The 21,494-nt window shown below is 36.7% G+C and overlaps 3 long non-coding RNA genes and 1 other non-coding gene across 6 annotated transcripts; 1 reads left to right on the top strand and 3 right to left on the bottom strand.

Annotated features, from left to right (window-relative positions):
* Positions 1–830: 830 nt before the first annotated feature.
* On the bottom strand, positions 831–3,115 carry LOC111025372 (uncharacterized). 3 transcript variants are annotated; one of them, XR_015788287.1, is made up of 4 exons: positions 2,845–3,115; positions 2,411–2,776; positions 2,038–2,326; positions 831–1,253 (listed from the first exon to the last, which is right to left on the bottom strand). It is a non-coding gene; the product is annotated as an uncharacterized LOC111025372 (long non-coding RNA). The 3 variants fall into 3 exon arrangements; XR_015788283.1 differs by having other exon boundaries at positions 2,038–2,776; XR_015788284.1 differs by having other exon boundaries at positions 831–1,215; positions 2,038–2,776.
* A 497-nt stretch (positions 3,116–3,612) lies between these two features.
* LOC148213112 (uncharacterized) lies at positions 3,613–4,934 on the bottom strand. The gene is made up of 3 exons (XR_015791328.1): positions 4,604–4,934; positions 4,316–4,500; positions 3,613–4,226 (listed from the first exon to the last, which is right to left on the bottom strand). It is a non-coding gene; the product is annotated as an uncharacterized LOC148213112 (long non-coding RNA).
* Positions 4,935–14,158: 9,224 nt separating this feature from the next.
* On the top strand, positions 14,159–15,242 carry LOC111025371 (uncharacterized). Its single transcript, XR_015791767.1, has 2 exons — positions 14,159–14,422; positions 14,701–15,242. It is a non-coding gene; the product is annotated as an uncharacterized LOC111025371 (transcript).
* Positions 15,243–18,930: 3,688 nt separating this feature from the next.
* LOC148213111 (uncharacterized) lies at positions 18,931–21,165 on the bottom strand. Its single transcript, XR_015792730.1, has 4 exons — positions 20,820–21,165; positions 20,533–20,716; positions 20,409–20,443; positions 18,931–19,202 (listed from the first exon to the last, which is right to left on the bottom strand). It is a non-coding gene; the product is annotated as an uncharacterized LOC148213111 (long non-coding RNA).
* Between the last annotated feature and the right edge of the window lie 329 nt (positions 21,166–21,494).

Genomic DNA, 21,494 nt, shown 5'->3' with positions numbered 1-21,494 from the left:
TTAATTTTAATTTTCTTGCTTTGATATTTCCATCGATGTCGACATTTTCAAAAGTAAATTATTCTTTTTTTTATCTATGATTTAAGAATGATTACTTATAGGCTAATTGAGCTACCTTACTAATTTAAACAATTTCCATCAATTTTTATAATTTCCATAAGTTTCTCGAAATATCTGTCGACAGCGACATGTTCATCGACATATCCATAAAATCGAGACCTTTACATTTTCATCTTCATTGACATTTCGAACCTTGAATATAACAACATTTTATTAATTTTGTCAATAAATTAAAAAAACCAATTCTAACATTAGCTATATTTCCTGTTATTCTAAGCATAGGATGAATGGTAATAGAAATTAATTAAAAATCACACTTAATTTTAAAATTATGAATAATGTATACACATAATACAATCTAATCTTCAAAAGAAAAACGAACTAAAAATACAATCCAAATCATAACCATAATACGTAATACAACAAACAAAACACATCCATGAAACATACTTCACATTCAAACATTCAAGCTCGAACAACAAATTTAGAATTCTAAATTTCATTCATGAAATACAAAATTATAATTCCCAAGCTAAAATATCAAACTCAAACAAACTCTATAACAAATTTATATTCCAAAATTTCAATCTCCAACAACAATATTAAAGCAAACATAATACACATTAAAAAGTTAAAGCTCTAACAACAAACATAAGGTACGTTTAAAAATTCAATCGCCAACACCAAATTTCACATTCATGGGAATCAAAAATATATTTTTCAAACTCCAACGACAAACATAAAATGCAAAAGGCACAATAATCAAAAACTTCAATAACAAACTCAAAATAAAATTTACATTTCGTTAAAAATAAATAAAATTCACATTAGGCATCATCCCCACTTCAAAATGTTTTGTATATCATACAATGCACCCTCTAATAATTCTTGTTGTTCAACTTTCAAATGTGCCTCTAATAATTCCTCTATGTAATAATTTTTCTGTTTTGTAAGTCAAGCCTCCAAAGTCTAAACCTACTATTGGGACCATTCTGCTGCTTCTTTTTCATAGCTTCTTCAGCGATGAACTTCTTTCTCCTCTATTAAATCTCTTAAGAATTTCTTCCATCTTATCAAACCTTCTATTGTACTCCTGCCGTTGCATATCCAATAACTCTTCCGTCCTCACTATGTGCTAGTTTGATTGTCTTTCAACTGCCAAACATTGTGAGTAATAATTCTTCTCGCTGACTCTATGTTCAAGAAAGACTAAACCAACGTCACAAACTCACCACTTTCATACTAGAAAGACTAAACCAATGTCATAAACCCACCCCTTGTGTAAAAAATAAAAAATAACAATTATAACACAAACTCATAACACCCACTGAACTATCTCCTCCTTCCCTCCACCTATAAACCACACAACATCAAAAAATTGAATCTACAACACATTAAATTTTATCCCTCAAAGAATTTTATAATCCAAACATAAGAGCCAGACAAAGTAGACAACATAAAAAAATTTAATTTATAACACTTACTAAATCTTATCCCTCCTTGGAATCCAAACATTTGGAGCAAAATAATGACACCAATGTACTAACTTATCTTCAAACCTATATAGACTAAACTAATGTCATAAACTCATAACACCCACTACATCATATCCCCCCCCCCCCCCCCCCCCCAAAAAAAAAAACCACACAATATGAAGAACCATACCTTCTCCGCCCAAAAATATGAAATCCGGGATCATTCAAACATACTCTAAAGATATGATGACATACTCCAAACATATGTAATTCAGTAGGATAAGTTCATACAACTCCAGACATACATAATCTAGAAGACACATACTCAAAACATATGTAAATAATAACATACTCTCTAGATAAACATAATCCAGAAGATATACCAAAACCTATATAAGATACTCCAGACAAACATAATCTAGATGACATACTGAAAATATAAGTAAAGTCTTAACACTTGAATGCGTAACCTAAACACCAAGAAACTAATTTCACAACATACCTTACTATTTCATGAACTTCCTTCCCTCGAAAGTCTCTCGATAGATTGTTGCATTTCAAGAAGTTTCATGTTAAACTCTTGGCTTTGGGCCTCCAATGCTTTCTCTAATTGTTCTTTGGTCGCCTTTTGTTGAGCTATCAATGTTTCCTCGATCTTTTCAAGGCGAGACTCTAATGACGGTACTTATTACGTAGTTTGATATTTTCCTAATGACCATCTTCAAAATTTATTCGTCTATTTTTTAAATTCCTTGAAAAGAATAATAGGCTTTTAATGTAATCACTTCTTCCTGAAAAAAATAAAGGTGGTCGCTAAGAACTTTGAGATATATCTTATATTAATACTTACAGTAAAACATTAAACGAATACCTACATATGTTTCCTGGAGTGCTCATTAATCCAATTTTTTTCCAGAATAATGTGTATCTTAGAATATATGAATGAGATTTCAATATGTCCCAAACCTTCTTTCATATTCTCGATGTTTCATATCAAACAACGTCTACGTTTCCTGGTGTTGACTTTGCAATAACTCTTCCGTTTTTTCCAATCTAACTTCAAAAGCCTTAACATATTTCTGGTAGTATCTTGCTATCTGTTTTTTACTTTGTGGCTTTGGACCATACCTCATCTCTTTCGTGTAGGATGATCATTTTCCAAGCACGGTTTGCATAGCATCTTGCTCACTCAATTGTTTACCTTCTTCGTTTTCTTTTTCCACCAACTCCACCATTTTTTCCTACAACAATAAATAGAATTCTGAATAAATATTACCATTAAATTTACGTTATTAAAATGAGTACTTACATGTGCAATATGAGCGGCTTCGTCGATCCAATGTTTTGTCGGATGGCAGTGTGTTGCGAAGAATAACTCGAAAGAGCTCAAAATACGTCTCATCTTACTTTTTCTATTCCAATAAGTTATTTAATAATAATAATAACAATCAAAGCATATATTATACTACCACAAACAACAACTTTGTACTTTGTCTTCTCGATGGGATAAAAATGATTTCGGGTCAGCGCGATGATTAAATGACAGTTTACTCCAAATAATTTTGTTTCTCGTAGACTTTGCCTACATACATATATAATATATATATATATATATATATATATATATATATATATATATATATATATATATATATATATATATATATATATATATATATATATCAATTTTACTAGTTCTCATACATGTCAAAACAACACTAACTAGGCCGCCCCTAAACAACAACTCATTAAGGCATCAGAACAACCAATAATAAAATCAAACTATCCAAATAATGAAAATAAGTGTAGGGCAACCTAATGGTCCTTCCTCAGTCATGCCTCCTCCAGGTCATCATCATGATCATAAATATGATATGCACCTGAAAACTATAATTGCAGAGGGGGGTGAGTATATAAAATACTTAAAAACGTCACGAAAAACGATATTTTGCATGACGTTTTTAAAACCACGAATGCTATTTTTCGTGACGTTTTAAAAATGTCACGAATAATTTTCTTGATGGGGGCATAGGTGACGGCGTTAAAAACGTCACAATAGGATTTTGTGACGTTTAAAAAACGTCACTAGAACCCAAATTTCTACTAGTGCTATTACAAAGAAAGCATAACGATATCGATAAATATATAGTGAGTAATTAACACACATAAAACAAACACTCCCAACACACTAAACACAAAACTCAAAACGATCATACCTAATGTTGTGGCATGAACTTTAGAACAAGCCAAACACTTCAAAATTCTAAAGTCTACAAAGATCGTATACCATTGTTGTTAACCAACTGTGACAACCCATATTTTCGAATACAGTCATTCTAACAAAATTAAAATATGGAAGCATAAATAAATAAATACTGTAACAAAGGAAAACTTCTTTCACATAACGCCACAAGTCGATTACTCCCAACACAACAATCAAAATTGTCCAGTCACATACAACGATAAGAAAACATGTATTATCATAATGTCCAACAATGAAAACAATAACATGTAACTCAACAAAATCAGTAAAAGTTCACAAACCAAAAACTAACAACCCATACATGCATAAATGAATTATTCAATCTAAAATCAGCATCAAAACCACTCCGTTAACGCTAAATAATGCACACACTCGCCCCCTAGTGCTACTTACCAACCACGTCCCTAAGTCTTGCGTCGATCTCACACCTAAGCATACAAACAGAAAAAAAACAGCAAGTTATATGTACGGTTTAGCTTCTGAAATCAACTCTAAGAGGGTTCAAAGGGCTCCTTACCGCAAAGTCGACCTCGTGTAGGTGTGGGTAACTTATATCTAGCTTGCAAAGGTGTGGGTAGCGTAAATCGGGCTTCAAACGGATGAAGGAAATCGCCGAACACCACCAAAACGCTGTTGTCCACGTTTTTTCAGCAGAGAAATACACCAAAACGACCTCCAACGGCTTCGTCTTCATGCCCGTTACTACAAAACAACTTCGCTTAGGTATGGGTATCCTAAATCGGTTTCGTTTGAGTGTGGGTAATCCAAAATTAACTTCGAACAAAGGTGGGTCAACGAAAATTACCGGGCTTCACGGATCTAAGCTATTCAAGTCGTTGGAGTTTGTCGGATCGAAGAAAAAAACACCAGAACAGCAACCACGCGCCGCCGCCGCCTGCTGCTGCCCAACGCCGCGCCTGCTGCTGCCCGACGCTCGCACCAACTGCTGCCTCACGCTGCACCTGCTGCTGCCCAAGCCCGTGCCTGCTGCTGTCCGATGCTGCGGCTGCCTGTCACGTCGCCTGAACGGTGCTGCTCGCCGGAGAGGAGGAATCCGAATGGGGGGGGGGGGCGGCTTCAACAAGAGAGGGAAGGGAGGAAGAAGAAGAGGGAGGAGAATAAGGTGGGTTAGGTTATTTTGTTTTAGGAGAATAAAGTGGGTTAGGTTATTTTGTTTTAAAAACTTACAACTTGGGCTTGGGCTCTTCCTACACCCTTCTTTTGTTTAAGGCCCTCTGATAAGAATCATGGTGTTCCGCACGTCTCCACTGGACCTATTACACGAGCCAAGGCTAAGAAGCTTCAACAAGAATTCCTTATTCGCGTACAAAATTGTATAGACTCAGTTCAACCTTTATTTCAGATGCTGCAAAATAATCCAAGTGAGGACGATGTTGTGAAGGTCAACGTTTGCAAGATTGACGTTGTGCCAACATTTTAAAGATTCAATTGTTGTTTCTAAGTCATCAAATTTTGCTTGTAATTTTTGAGTTTTTGGTTTTCCAAATTATGGTTTCAACTTTAAAGTTCAATTCTGAGAGGTTATTAAGTAGACCAATTGTGGTCATTGCTACTTATGGGTTTTATTTTGGGAAGTGAAGGGTTGGGGGTTTCAATCATATAATGGCTATAAAAAGCCCCATCCAAGCTATGTAAAAGACAGATTTTAGCTGAATGAAATTTGATCTCTCAAGAGACATTTTCTTTAGAAATCCCATTGCCATTTGTAAGGTTTCTTGCAATTCTTGTGATAGATTGCATTTTGAGCCATTCAATCCAGCCTTGATCAAGTTTGATTGTGGAATGACTCATTCTAGAACAAGATCTCAATTCTTGCTTCTAGATCTTTGATCATAGAGGTAATCAATTTCTAGCCTTTCTCTTGGTTGATTCTAACTTGTTTAAGGAGGTGTTAATTTCTTTGATTCAAGGGTTCTTGCTCAACAAAAGCTTGGATCATTGGGTTGAGAATTAGGATTGCCTTATCATTTGGTATCAGAGCATAGGTTGCATCTTTGTTGTCTACTCTAGAATTGATTTTATCTTTCATTTCAATTGTTCAGTGTTGATTTCTTGAAAAAATAAAATAAAATCCAGAAGTTGTTCAAGTAGTGTGCTTGAGTTGTTCATTCATATTTCTCTTTAATCCGTTTCAAATTGCACGAAACTTTGTTGTTCATTGATAGTTATAATCAAATGTTGTTGTGACTGTCCAAATTCGTAACTGCAGCATTTAATGATTGTAATGCCTATTGAAACTCCTTGATAACGTTCGAATTTAATTGTTTCTTCTGAAGTGAAACGTTACATCTGAATGTTACCTTTCAAAGTTAAGAAGACCATTTAGTCAAAATCATAAAGTAATATATTCGTTTTTGGAATTCCGTCTCTGTGTGCAATTTTAACGGAAAAATCCTGCTTTGCTTATATACTTTATTCTTTTCAGAATTGAAGGAATTTGTCATTCAAATTTATTCTCTTTGCTTCATAAAGACTAATTCCATCATATTTAGGGCTGTCTCTTTATTTGTGTGGCACAAATCTCTGAATTTCGTAGAAGGCATCCTATCGTTGTTTTCTTTGTTCTAGTTGAGATTTCATAATTATCTTGTCTTGGCTGTTTTGTAATGTTCACTATTACAAGAATTGCTTGGACCACAAGTTAGCCTACCCAATATCAACATTTAGTCACTTTCCCAAATAGCCTACCTTTGTGTGTGATAGACACGAGTGTTCCGAGTGAAAATCAGTGAGTTGAGTGTGTGAGGTCCTAAACATATTTAACTACTATTTGTAACGTCATGAATCCAGATGGGGGAAATGGAGCGGATATTAGTGAAGCTAGGTGGAGAGAAGCACAAACCGGAGCCATTACTCGTTTAAACCAAGTAATTAGTACATTGGCAGACCGGATGGAGCGAATTGAAGTAGCTTTAGGAAATCATCAAGGAAGGGAAGTTAATGAAGGAGTTGAAAATGAAGAAGAAGATGACAATGTAACCCTTTTAGCCAGGCACAATCCGAGGGGAGTAAGAGGTGCAGGCCGGGGGAGAGGAAGGGGAAGAAGAGTGGGAAGAGAAATGTTACCACTAAGAAGGGTTGATAGGGAGTACCAATATGAAAGGGAAGAGAGAGGGGCTGGGGGAGTGAAGCTTAAAATTCCATCCTTTCATGGGAGATCAGATCCGGAGGAGTATTTGCAATATGAAAGCAAAATCGAGCATGTATTTGATTGCAACAATTTTAGTGAGGAAAGAAAGTTGAAACTTGCAGTGGCTGAATTTTGTGATTATGCCAATATTTGGTGGACATCTTTGAAATCAGAATGGAGGAGAAACTATGAAGAACCAATTGAAACTTGGGAGGAATTAAAAGCCTTAATGAGGAAGAGGTACATTCCTAAGCATTATTCTCGAGAACTCAAGCAAAAACTCTATACGTTGCAACAAGGATCCAAAAGTGTGGAAGACAATTACAAAGAAATGGAGGCCCTTATGAATAGAGCTGGAATTGATGAAGATGCGGAGGATACAATGGCTAGGTTCCTTGGCGGGTTGAATCGACCGTTGGCTCATCAAGTAGATACACAAACTTATTTTGATATGAAAGAGTTGTTACACCTTGCTGCCAAAATTGAAGGCCAATTAGCATGGGAGAAGGAGAACTCCAAGAGGTATACTTCTTCTAAGTCAACTTCTTTTTCTACTAATACTTGGAAAAAGAATGCAGATTTCAAACCTAGAGAAAAGTATGAGCTTGATAAAAAGGACAAGCCTGAGAGCTCCAAGGGCAAGGAAATAGTGGAGGGATCTAAAGAGGTTCGAGAGAGAAACAGGGACATCAAATGTTGGAAATGTCAAGGGATTGGTCATATTAGCCGAGATTGTCCAAACAAGAGAGTCATGATCATTAAGAATGGAGAAGTTGTTACGGATGGTGAAGAAAGTGACCAAGATGAGCTAATTGAAGAAAAGCTCCAGGAGGATGAGGAGGAATTGGAAGATGGGAGTCATTTGGCACTTGTTACAAGGAGACTTCTTAACACTCAAGTTAAGGGGGATGATGTTAATGACCAAAGAGACAACCTATTCCATACACGGTGTTTAGTTAATGGGACTCCTTGTAGTCTTGTTATCGACAGTGGAAGTTGCACCAATGTAGTAAGTACATTCTTGATCAAAAGGCAGCAAATTCCAACTCAACACCATCCTAAACCTTACAAGCTTCAGTGGCTCAACGATAGTGGAACAATGAAGGTTGTTTCTCAAGCTTTAATTTCTTTTACCTTAGGAAAGTATACATATGAGATTTTATGTGATGTATTACCTATGTATGCCGGTGACATCTTGCTTGGCCGACCTTGGCAATTTGATAGGAAGGTCATCTATGATGGTTATTTGAATAGGTACTCTTTTACAAAAGATGGTAAAAAAACAACTCTTGTACCTTTGCATTCGGAAGATGTATTTGCTGATCAATTAAAGTTGGAGAAGAAAAGAAAAGAGTTTGAAGAAAAAGAATTGAAAGAAAAGAATGAGATGGGTGAAAAAATAGAGGAAAATGAGAGAGAAAGAAAAAGTGGAGAAAAGAGCGAAAAAAGAGATGAAATTGATAGAAAAGAAAAGAAAGTGAGTTGTTTGGCTAGAGTGGGAGAGGTGAGAAGAGCAATGTTTTCCCAAAAGTCCATATTTGAACTTATGTACAAAGAAGAGTATTTGGCTTCTAACGATAACCTTTTGCCTTTGCCGAGTTTGTTTCAACCTCTTTTGCAGGAATTTGAGGACGCGTTCCAAGAAGATATACCTAAAGGGTTACCTCCAATTAGAGGTATTGAACATCAAATAGACTTCATACCGGGGGCTACCATTCCAAATAGGCCAGCTTATAGAGCAAATCCAACTGAGACAAAGGAAATTCAAAGGCAAGTGGAGGAGCTCATGGAGAAAGGCTATGTTCGCGAAAGTTTGAGTCCATGTTCTGTACCGGTCATATTGGTGCCAAAGAAGGATGGAACTTGGCGCATGTGTGTGGACTGCAGAGCCATCAATAAAATCACTGTAAAGTATCGTCATCCTATTCCTAGGCTAGATGATATGCTTGATGAATTTCATGGTTCTTGTCTATTTACAAAGATTGATTTGGAATCTGGATATCATCAAATTAGGATGCATGTAGGAGATGAATGGAAAACAGCTTTCAAAACTAAATTTGGATTGTACGAATGGCTTGTTATGCCTTTTGGGTTAACTAATGCTCCTAGTACATTTATGCGCTTAATGAATCATGTTTTGAGAGAATACTTGGGGAAGTATGTTGTCGTGTATTTTGATGATATTTTGATTTATTCAAAGAATTTGTTTGAGCATGTAGAGCATGTTAGATCCGTTTTGATTACACTTAGAAAAGAGAGGCTTTATGCTAATTTTAATAAGTGTTGCTTTTGCAAGGAAAAGGTTAACTTTCTTGGCTTCATAGTTGGTAAAAATGGAGTTGAAGTTGATGAAGAGAAAGTTAAGGAAATTAGGGATTGGCCAACACCAAAAAAAGTCAGTGAGGTTCGGAGTTTTCATGGTCTAGCTAGCTTCTATAGAAGGTTTATAAAGGACTTTAGTACCATAGCTGCACCATTGAATGACTTAGTGAAAAAGAATGTTGTTTTTGAATGGGGGGAAATGCAAGAGAGAGCTTTCAATGAACTTAAGGGAAAATTAACCAATGCACCATTACTTGTCTTGCCTAACTTTGATAAAACTTTTGAAATCGAGTGTGATGCAAGTGGTTTGGGCATAGGTGCTGTTTTGATGCAAGATGGAAAGCCCTTAATGTATTTTAGTGAAAAACTATATAGGGCTTCGTTGAACTATCCTACCTATGATAAAGAATTGTTTGCTTTAGTTCGTACATTGCAAGTATGGCAACACTACCTCTTGTCGAGAGAATTTGTGATCCACACCGATCATGAAAGCTTGAAGCATCTTAAAGGTCAAAGCAAGCTAAATCGTAGGCATGCAAAGTGGGTAGAGTTTATTGAAACATTCCCCTATGTTATCAAATATAAGCAAGGTAAGGACAATGTGGTTGCTGATGCATTATCCAGAAGGTACAATCTCTTTACTTCTCTTAGTGCAAAAATTCTTGGATTTGAGCATATGAAGGAGTTATATAGAGATGACCATGACTTTGGAACTATTTATGCATCTTGTCTTGGTGGGAAAGCTGTGGATGATTATTATGTGTTTCATGACCTTTTGTTTAAAAAAAGTAAGCTTCATGTTCCTAAATGTTCTATAAGAGATTTGCTTGTGAAAGAAGCCCATGGGGGTGGATTGATGGGACATTTTGGGATTCATAAAAGTTATGATATGTTGCATGAACACTTCTTTTGGCCTAAGATGAAACATGATGTGCATAAGGTTTGTAGACAATGTTTTAAATGTAAATCGGCTAAGTCTAGATCACAACCAAATGGTTTGTATACTCCCTTGAATGTACCTAATGAACCTTGGACTAATATATCTATGGATTTCGTTCTTGGTTTGCCTCGAACTAAAAAGGGTAGAGATAGTATTTTTGTTGTGGTGGATAGATTTAGTAAAATGGCTCACTTCATAGCATGTAACAAGACAGATGATGCAAAGCATGTGGCTGACTTATTCTTTAGGGATGTGGTAAGGTTGCATGGCATTCCTAGAACTATTGTTAGTGATAGGGATGTTAAATTTTTAAGCCACTTTTGGAAGGTGTTGTGGGGTAAGTTGGGTACTAAATTGTTGTTCTCAACTACATGTCATCCTCAAACTGATGGCCAAACCGAGGTGGTTAATAGAACATTGGGAGCATTACTTAGGACTATTATTTCTAAGAATATTAACTCTTGGGAAGAAAGTTTGTCATTTGTAGAGTTTGCATATAACAGGGCAATTCATAGTACCACACATTGTTCTCCTTTTGAGGTTGTTTATGGATTGAATCCACTTACACCCCTTGATTTGCTTCCTATTCCATCTAATGAATTTGTGAGTGATGAAGCCACAAGTAAGGCCGATTTGATCAAAACCTTACACAAAGAGGTCAAGGAGCGGATTGAAAAACAAAATTCAAAAGTTGCTTCACGTATTAACAAAGGACGGAAAGAACTGATTTTTCAACCGGGTGATTGGGTTTGGATACATTTTCGCACGGAGCGCTTTCCCTCGAAACGGAAGACAAAGTTACATCTACGAGGGGCTGGTCCTTATCAAGTTCTTGAAAGAATTAACAATAATGCATACAAGATTGATCTTCCACGTGACTTTTCAGTAAGTTCTACTTTCAATGTTGCTGATTTGAGTCCTTTTGATGTAGGTGATGACTTATATCTGATTCGAGGACGAATCCTATTGAAGAGGGGGAAGATGATAAGAATCATGGTGTTCCGCACGTCTCCACTGGACCTATTACACGAGCCAAGGCTAAGAAGCTTCAACAAGCATTCCTTATTCACGTACAAAATTGGATAGGCTTAGTTCAACCTTTATTTCAGATGCTGCAAAATAATCCAAGAGAGGACGATGTTGTGAAGGTCAACGTTTGCAAGATTGACGTTGTGCCAACATTTTAAAGATTCAATTGTTGTTTCTAAGTCATCAAATTTTGCTTGTAATTTTTGAGTTTTTGGTCTTCCAAATTATGGTTTCAACTTTAAAGTTCAATTCTGAGAGGTTATTAAGTAGACCAATTGTGGTCATTACTACTTATGGGTTTTATTTTGGGAAGTGAAGGGTTGGGGGTTTCAATCATATAATGGCTATAAAAAGCCCCATCCAAGCTATGTAAAAGGCAGATTTAGCTGAATGAAATTTGATCTCTCAAGAGACATTTTCTTTAGAAATCCCATTGCCATTTGTAAGGTTTCTTGCAATTCTTGTGATAGATTGCATTTTGAGCCATTCAATCCAGCCTTGATCAAGTTTGATTGTGGAATGACTCATTCTAGAACAAGATCTCAATTCTTGCTTCTAGATCTTTGATCATAGAGGTAATCAATTTCTAGCCTTTCTCTTGGTTGATTCTAACTTGTTTAAGGAGGTGTTAATTTCTTTGATTCAAGGGTTCTTGCTCAACAAAAGCTTGGATCATTGGGCTGAGAATTAGGATTGCCTTATTAGTTCTCATAATCAAGTAATGAACAGGACTAAAAATTTTCAATTCTTTATGACAGAACGCTATCCCGAGCGGCGAACAATGATTTTAACACCATAACTAGATTGCTGATGCGACAAGATGGCGTGAAGAATATCCCTTCGGCGATGCGAATAAACAAACATATATGGCAATCGACTACACAGATACTAGCGGTGACGACCCATCTAGTGCAAATAGACAACGATAAAGTGAAGACGATCAACGGGTCGCAGTAATACTTTACAATCAATAGCTGCGAACACCGAACATCATCCTTGAACACGAGACAACGTCGAACACCGACACCAGAGAACCGACGAACCGAAGGAAGATAGTGACCTGGGATGAAAGAAATGGCCACTCGAAAGCACCTTCACTTGCGAAAACAGATGTACTTTGCCGGAAGTAAGGTGTGTCGATCAAAGGCAGCAACGAGGCTTCCAGCGACAGTGGCGATTAGGGTTCCGCTAGTGGCAGAAGCTAGGGTTAAAGTGGTGGTAGTGGCCAGGGCCTAGGCTTTCAATAATATATAGTGGCTAAAGTCGTCGTCGTCATCGTCAAGCTAAAGTTGGTAGAAAAAAACAAGGACTATTCGCTCTGATATCACGTTGAATTTAAAAGAATAAAAATATTGTAATATATACAAATAGGTAACTTAGGTCTTCTTATATCGGGGGAAACGCCAAAATCAAGAAGGGAAGTAATCCTACTAAAAAAAGAATAGGAGACCTACCACGGCAAGGAAATAAAAAATAAAACATAAGAATTAAAAAAAACAACAATAAATTATAACAATTATTTTAATAGCGCGGAAGATAATATTCCTCCCTATTATTAACGAGCCAAATATTTTTTCGAAATATATCATATTTGTTGTAAACACTAATGAATATCTTGTCTACGGAATGGCCACTGGACAAGCTTTATGCATGATGGGTCTATTCTTTTTAGTACGAAGGATTCATTTTACTGCATTTAATAAACTTTTCTACGTCTTTTCACTTGTTTTACTCTCTCTAATAAAAGTTAAATTACCGCAGTCATAGTAGTTTTACAGAAAAAAATTAAAAAAAAGTGGGGAAGTTTGAATTGGTGTTGCAGAAGCTGACACCGCATTTCAATGGTGACAGGAGAGAGCATGAATGGTAGTCTGGGCCGTTGTGCAGAGAATCAAACATGTTAGTAATGGAAATCAAACTGGAATGGACATTAGGTCCAACCATAGTTCAACATGGATAGTTTCACCGTATGAAGAATATTCTAAGCTTTTCAAAAAATTCAACCATCACCCATGTCTTTCCCCCAAAACCCATACCTTTACATAATAATAAAAAAATATATATATATATAGTATGGGCCTTTTTAGTATCTTTTTTGTCACAAAACAAGGTGCTAAAATATCCTCCACGCTGTGTTGCTAGGAATGAACCCAAAAGTTCAAAATTTCATTTCAACCTATTCTTAGGTTCAATATATAATTACAGAAAAGGGAAATTGTAATTTGATTACGGTTAATTAAAAAACTTTTGACGGGAAAACATCTTATAACAAATATATATACATATAAATAAAGTCTCAATATATCTTCCTTCTATTTTATAAATGTGAGATTCAATATCCTAAATTAGTTATAGATTTATAATCGGAGTTCTAATTTATTTTAAAATTTTTAATATCTCTAATACTACCATTTTAAACTTCAGATTTATTTTTACATAACTCCTAATTTTGAAATTTTGAAATGTTGAAATATTGGGTTTGTTTTGAAATGTTGGACAATCATATTCGTGGACTGTTTATTTTTATCCGCATTATAGCATATGTTGACGTATACCCATGACACATAAAGAATGCAAACATATTATAATAATAATTATCAACTCGTGTACAGAATTGTTGATTCCTGACATCAGAGAAAAAGAATTATGTGTCCACGAGTGAGAATATCTTCTTTCTTAATCACTATGAAAAATTTAACAACTCATTAATTTTTAAATAAATTATTATTATTATTATTTCTTTTAAGTAATGATTAGATTGATGGTCGCACTACGAACGGGCACTTATATTTACTCTCTTTCAGGCTTAGAGTGGGAACCACTAATTAGGTAGTTTATTAGGCAAATGTTCCCCACCCACGCAAAAACTAAATCATCTCATCTAAACATTTTTAGAATAAATAGGCAATCTCCCACAACTCAACCTTTCATACTTGACAATGGCAACGTCGAGGACCCCAATTCTTTTCGTCTTGACCTTGACCGTTTTGTTTCCAATGGCTAACTCGCAAACTTTTGATAGTTTTTGGTTTGTTCAACAATGGCCACCAGGAGTTTGTGCATTCCAACCAGTGCCATGCGTCCAACCAAACCTAGAATCCTTTACCATCCATGGCTTGTGGCCTCAAAAGGGAAGGACCTCTGCAACTGGGTGCCATGGCACCGATTTTACATATGATAAGGTAAAACCTAGAACACTAAAAATATAAAATTTTCGTTGATTAGCAATGCATATATCGAATCTACTCTAATGAGTCAACTTAAGCATAGTTGTAGTAGTTAACGTACTAGAATTTATCGCAAAGGTCAAATGTTTAAACTCTGAAGCCATGTTTTTTAACTTGTAAAAATAAACTGAAGGGCTAAATATATGAATATATATATATATATATATTATTCACTAACATTTTTGTGTTTTTTTTCAATTAAGTTGCTAACATGTAAAATGTTTTGATTCAAGATTTCTCTCCTTGAAAGCCCTCTGAATGCGACTTGGCCAGATGTGATAGGGGGAAACCAAAAACAATTTTGGAGACATGAGTGGAATAAGCATGGGAAGTGCTCAGAAAAGACGTTCCGCCAAAGCACATACTTTTGGATATCTATTCATATGAGAAATAGGTTCAGACTTCTCTACACCCTCGGAGTTGCTGGAATAGTGCCGAACAACGGCACCAAGGAAAAGATACAAGTGCAGAAGGCCATTAAGCAGAGCTTTAGGACGGAACCAATTCTTCGTTGTACAACACCATCTAAGAGACCAACTTCTCCATCTGTGGTGATTGCTCGATTGGCGGAGATTGTGATGTGCTTTGCTGACAATGGTATCACTCTTATCAATTGTGATGCTACAAAATCCACTTGTCCTAAAAAGTTCATATTTTAAAACCTCATATAATGACATAAATTCAAATAAGTTGTTCACTATATGCTGCTTTCTGTAATGTCTTCTATGTTATTTTTCATTCTAATTATATAAATATAAAAAAACATATTATATTACTTCCTGTATTTTTTCTTACAAATTTCACCAACAAAATTTTTATTCGAATGGACAATACACTATTCTTTGTCTTTTATGAAGTTCACCATGCCTCTACTTCTTGTTTTACCTAAAAAGAAAAAAAAAAGATTGTTGTTTATTAGGACAAGTATTTCAATATTCGCCTTTACAGTTGTTGTCATGAGATTTCCGTGGATGAAAACATCATTTTATTCAATTCTATACCATTAATACAATCTCCAGTATTTATCCTATAGTTTTTCCTCTTCAATTCTCTGATGATTGACTTCTGGCTTAATGATGATCTTTGATGATTTGTGTAATATGACCTCAATTTTCTACATGTAGTATTAGTCCTAAATTGCGATAATTACGGATAAAAAATAACGAAGGTTTACAAATAAAGCAAGATTGATGAACGGTTTTGTGACACTTTTAATTATGGTTCTGAGTTTTAAAATAAAAAAAAATTAATGCCGACACAGTATCTATTTTAATCAACAATTACCCATAAAAATAGTTTACTTTCGGAAGAATAATGTTTACCATTGGTGCATCTTGCTCTCGTAAGTGATAGAATGAGAGAAATTTCAGCAACTAATAGAGATTGGAGATGATGATGAGAACCTTACAAAAATTTATATGAAGATGCTTAAGTTTTATAAAAATTATTACGAAAAAATCCACTACCATAACTAGATTTAAAAAAGACTATTTCTTACCAAAAAGACGAAATCGACGAACAATCTTCGAAGAATTTCAAACAACAATGAGTTCTCTCTAAAGTGTGATTTACAACAACAGGATACATGATTTACTAAATGTCCAAAACACCTAATATTCACTTAAGAAATAAATGCGATAAACTAAGAAATCTTTCTTTTAAGTGATGGTAAAATGCATTGAGATAAAAACGGTTTAAATATATATATTATATCAGTCACACGTAAAGTTTTCGCTAGATTTAACAAACATCCACAATCACTAAGTAAGTTCTTATGAAAAAAAGGGCGTAAGAGGGAGAGGACATCGACTTTTTATGGGCCACCTTAACTATGCTGCAGCATTAATGGAGTAAATGCAGTGGTCAAATCGACAAGATGGTCTTTTGCACACCCTAGATTTTCTACCCGTAAAGTTCATACACAAACAATAATAGCATATATGCATAGTTTTCATGACAAAGCTAGGTGGTGCTTATCCCTAAGTTACAACACTCTAAACTCAAGTAGACTATAGCTCGAGATGAAGTTTTTTGTTCACTAATACATTCTTCCAAAGGATATCAAAGAGGTATTCCAACATGGTGATCAAGCACATCGAAAATATAGTAATACATCAACTTCAACTCAAAACATACTATCATTAATGCAAAACAACAAGGTTACAGCCTAGAAGATGAGTTCACAACATCTCCCATTTACACAAGGTGTTTAGGTAGGCAAAGCAATAAGGAGGTTAGAAAATGTAGGAATAAAAACAATACAATGATGCTAAAAATGAAGAGAGGGAGCTGAAGATCAGCTCCCAATAAGAGTTATCGGCCTCTTCGCAGCTGCTGATAACTGTCTTCTTCTCCTCCTGACTTTCTTCAATGGTTGGAGAGGTTTCCTTGGAGTGAAGGTTGATTCCGTCAATAATGAACAATGAAATTGTCTTGGTGTGTGTAGAGGCTTCTCTTATTGTTGGCATTTATACCTCATTCCAATTTTAGGGCAACAAAACAAGCCCTGTGGGACACGACTTTCACTCCCAGTTGAAACCTCTAGTTACTGTGGTAAATGTCATTGAGAAGTCTTTTCACCGCTAGCTTGCTGCTTTTTGTCTCATTCTGGAACTGATGTTGTAGCATCATTAAAGCTGCAGCAAAATGCTCAAAATCATATCATTTATACGAGTGCTAACATTACATATGAGAAGAACGATTTATATTATAAATTAGGCACACTCATTGAATATTGGGGGTTAGATGAGGCTATCTTTAGCTATTTTATGCACCTTTTAGATACAATTAACTCTCTTTAGGAGAGATATCACATCCCCAAACTTAGCCTATTCATTGTCCCTAAGCAATATTGACTCTTCTTTTGTAAAAGCTAGAAGTTGTTAGCCAAGCGCCCAAACTATTCTCTTTTCTGACTCAAATTCATTACTGTGGTAAGTGTTTCTCATATTACTCATGCATTCGATCAAAAAGGAACCAACTAGCTCGTGCATTGGAACTAAGGTGCTTTGTTCATATTTGACAACCTTGGCTCACCTTCTCCTTTGAATACTTTCGAAAAAATCCCGTCAACCCCCTTTCAAAGGTACTGACTTCCTTCCTACACTGATGTCTAACTAAAGTCCTCTAATACAGCTATAGGCTACTAGCCATTCTGGACCTTGCAACTTTTTGGAATGTTTTTTTTTTCATTTTTTTTCATTGAGCTTTATTACAAGGCCAAAAACTTTTCATAGCTTTACAAGGTAGTTCTTAGCACGGGGACTACACTATACATGCTATTGTTACAAATGAGAATCACTCACCCCAAACTTAAAAGGAAGCATTGTCCTAAATGCTTAATTAGAAAATAAGGATAAGGCTCCCCCAAATTGAGATTGAATATAGGAAAGATGAAAACGACGATTTGAAGAATTTCCACGGTTCTACAAAGGGGAAATGGATGCTTATTTTCTACGGACAGTGGTTAGCTAGCATTATGCTCGACAGGATACTCAGTATTGAAAATCGGCTTTGGTTAAGATTCTAGAGTAGCCAAGGGATACTTAGCAAGGCAAGGCCACCAAATACTACTTAAAGACACCTTAGAGACAGGGCAACCACTAGAATATCCTTTAATGGGCAGTGCAAGAGCGATCATCCTATAGATTTCCACAGACCAACCATTTAGACAGAAAATCGAAGAAGTTAGATATTCGAGAACTAAATAACTCCAGTGTTCTATCCTTTTCATTCCTTTTATAAATTCAACAAGCTAACAACCATCTAAATAAACTGACTGATGGGAAAAAAAAACTAGAACTAAGTTCTAAAGCTGCATTAATGAAAACATGGAACATGCATAAAACAGAAAGCAACTATTGAATTGAAAAGACAGAAAATTAAAATGGCAGGCAAACATGAAATTTGATCATGCATGGGAACTCCACTCCCTTATTAGTCTTTTTCATCCTCACTGGAGCCGCTTGCGGGTTGAGATGCTCTAGCATCCTCTTATTCTTCCACAGCAAATTTGTCCCCTGGAAATTTTGGGAAAAGCGGAAAAGGGCAAGAGAAATTTTGCATAAGGGCTTTGCGAATAACGATGTATCTCTCTTTAGCATAGTGCAAATAGGCCTGCTTCCTAAGCTCTATAGCTGCTACCACTTCTGCATTGGAGTTGTGTTTATGAAACAAGCATGCCTGCGTATTAGAGACTTCTTTGAGCCCAAAGACTATATTTACTTCTTGCTTGTTGTGATCGACGACCTTTAATGTAACGCCCCAAGACGTTATATACCATCCTAGGTAATGCTAAATAATCCACCTGTCTAACCTTAACTCTAAACACGAGATAACCAACTCCCTGTGAAATAATTTAAATAAAATAAAGCTTCGACTCCCATAATTCCACCAAAAATATCAATTTTATAAACTGTCAAAACTTCGCCCTCCGTGGGCAATTTCAAAATAAGACATCTCATGTCCGCCTCAGTGGCTAAAATTCTTAATAAAATAAAACAATCGTACACCTAAACTCCAACGACAACAGTGACGCGTTTAACAATAACATCCATAAAAAAACAATAGTTCTAAAGAAAACAAAATCGCTCCTCGGGTCTCCACCTAGCAATAAAATAAATCCCAACGCTACTCGTACCAAACGACCCTTCCCTCTATCCTCACTAACTCGACTAGTGATCCCTCCTCGGTCAAGCCCCCTCCACGTCATCACCATGGTCGGTCCTGTTCACACCTGAAAACAAATAAGGATAAAAGGGGGGTGAGTACATAAGGTACTCCGTAAGTAGCCCTTCCTAACTAACACAAAAATCATGCTCACAGTCACGACATATAAAATAAAACGATGGCAAGACAATTAAATAGACAGCGAAAGATAAAAACAATAACTTGACATTTACATACAACAATCATGCGTCGAAAACTACCAAGACTACAACAATATGATTCACTAGCCCTTGTCCCACAGTACTAAACCCCCCTCTACACCCCCCCTGCGATACTCCTCGTTTAACTTCTCCAGGCATGACGGCTCTTGACATTTATTCCCAAGATACCGCCCCCCCTCATTTTACAGTATTTGATGTTCGACCTTGCCATTTATTTCCAAGGCCTAGCACTACTCCTTCGCAAGCACCACTCTACTTTAGTCCTTCAAGCCTAATTCCTCGAGTCGCATTGGCCCTTGACATCTATCCCCAAGGCCTCAATACTCCTCTACAGAAACTTGATGTTCGACCTTGCCATTTATCCCCAAGGCCTGAACTGTGCACCGGTCCTTGCCGTTTATCCCCAAGGTACCGATGACTTCCCAGCGTATTTGTCCTTGACATTTATCCCCAATACCCCAATACTCATTTACCGAAATTTGACGTTCGGCCTTGTCATTTATTCCCAAGGCAACTACTCAAGGCTTTGAACCTCCAAGCGATTTATATGCATTCTCAGTCAGACCACCCATAGTTTAACGGACTGCCAACCCGTCCCTTCACCCTTCACCCTTCACCACTCCCACTAGTACTCCCAAGACCACCGACAAGTATATTTCCCACATTTCAATTCACTGCACAGTTCACAAGCATGCTTTTCTTTGTAATAAACAAGTCACCACCCAACAGCTCACAACTAAAACAATATAAACTAATTATCAGTTTAACAACGCGAGCATTTCATTTACAACATGTTTGCAAAATGTCATGATCCAGTTACTTTTAACCACAACAATTCAGAATCTACTAGTCACAACCAACAATAAGAATAGAAAACATGTTTCCTCATAAGTGTTCAATAATAGAAAGACGGCAACAAAATCACTAGAAGTTCACAAATCAAAACTAACAATCCCGACATGCACAATTAAATTATTTTAACTAAAAATCAGCATCAAAACCATTCCGTTAACGCTAAATAACGCACGCACTCGCCCCCTGGTGCTACTTACACAACCACGTCTTTAAGTTTGCGTCGATCTCACACCTAAGCACAAAAACAGAAAAATACAGCAATATAAATATACTGTTCAGCCTTCGAAAACAACTCTAAGAGGGTTCAAAGGGTCTCATTACCGCAAAACGACTTCGTGTAGGTGTGGGTAAATTAGTTCTAGCTTGCAAAAGGGTGGGTAGCTTAAATCGAGCTTCGAACGGATGAAGATAATCGTCGGACACCCAAAACACTGCTGTCCACATTTTTACAGCAGCGAAAAAACGCCCAAAACGACCTCCAACGGCTTCGATTTGATGTCCGTTACTACAAAACAATTTCGCTTAGGTGTGGGTATTCCAAATCGATTTCGTTTAGGTGTGGGTAATCCAAATCTAACTTCGAACAAAGGTGGGTCAAAGAAAATTACCGGGCTTCCCGGATCTAAGCTATTCGAGTCGTTGGAGTTTGTCGGATCGAAGGAAAACACCACGAACAGCCACCACGCGCCGCTACCGCCAGCTGCTGCCCAACGCTGCGACTGCTGTTGCCCGACGCCCCCGCCAGCTGCTGCCGACGCCGCACCTGCTGCTACCCGAGACCACGCGCCGCCGCCTGCTGCTGTCTGACTCCCGCGCCAGCTGCTGCCTGACGCCGCCTGCTACTGCGGTGCTGCTGTCCCACACCGCATCTGCTGCTCCGATGCCGCCGCTGTTCGTCGCGTCGCCTGAACGGAGCTGCTCGCCGGAGAAGAAGAATCCGAGTGGGGGGTGCCCGGCGACTTCAACAAGAGAGGGAAAGGGAGTAAGAAGAAGAGGGAAAAGAACAAGGGCTAGGGTTTTTTGTTTTAACTTTTAACTCCTTTGGGCTTGGGTTCTTTTCCTTTTGTTTAAGGCCCACTTACCCACCCTCCTTGTTAAAACAAGCCAATAATATAATTTCGTAATTGGCCCAATGGCCCAAAACAAGTGTCACATAACGGAATCCGTACTAAACCATAATTTAATAAATAACTACACGCGACTAACTCACCACTAATTCTGTAGCAATACACAATAACCGAGATGCCACACTTAAATTAAATAAAGATAACTGATGAATGAAA

This window comes from Momordica charantia (assembly GCF_013281855.1).
Source record: "Momordica charantia cultivar OHB3-1 chromosome 1 unlocalized genomic scaffold, Mcharantia_2.0 BLBB01000001.1, whole genome shotgun sequence".
NCBI classification, from domain to species: Eukaryota; Viridiplantae; Streptophyta; class Magnoliopsida; order Cucurbitales; family Cucurbitaceae; genus Momordica; species Momordica charantia.
The sequence above is the reverse complement of the archived record's forward strand: the minus strand, read 5'-3'. Positions and strand labels throughout refer to the sequence as shown.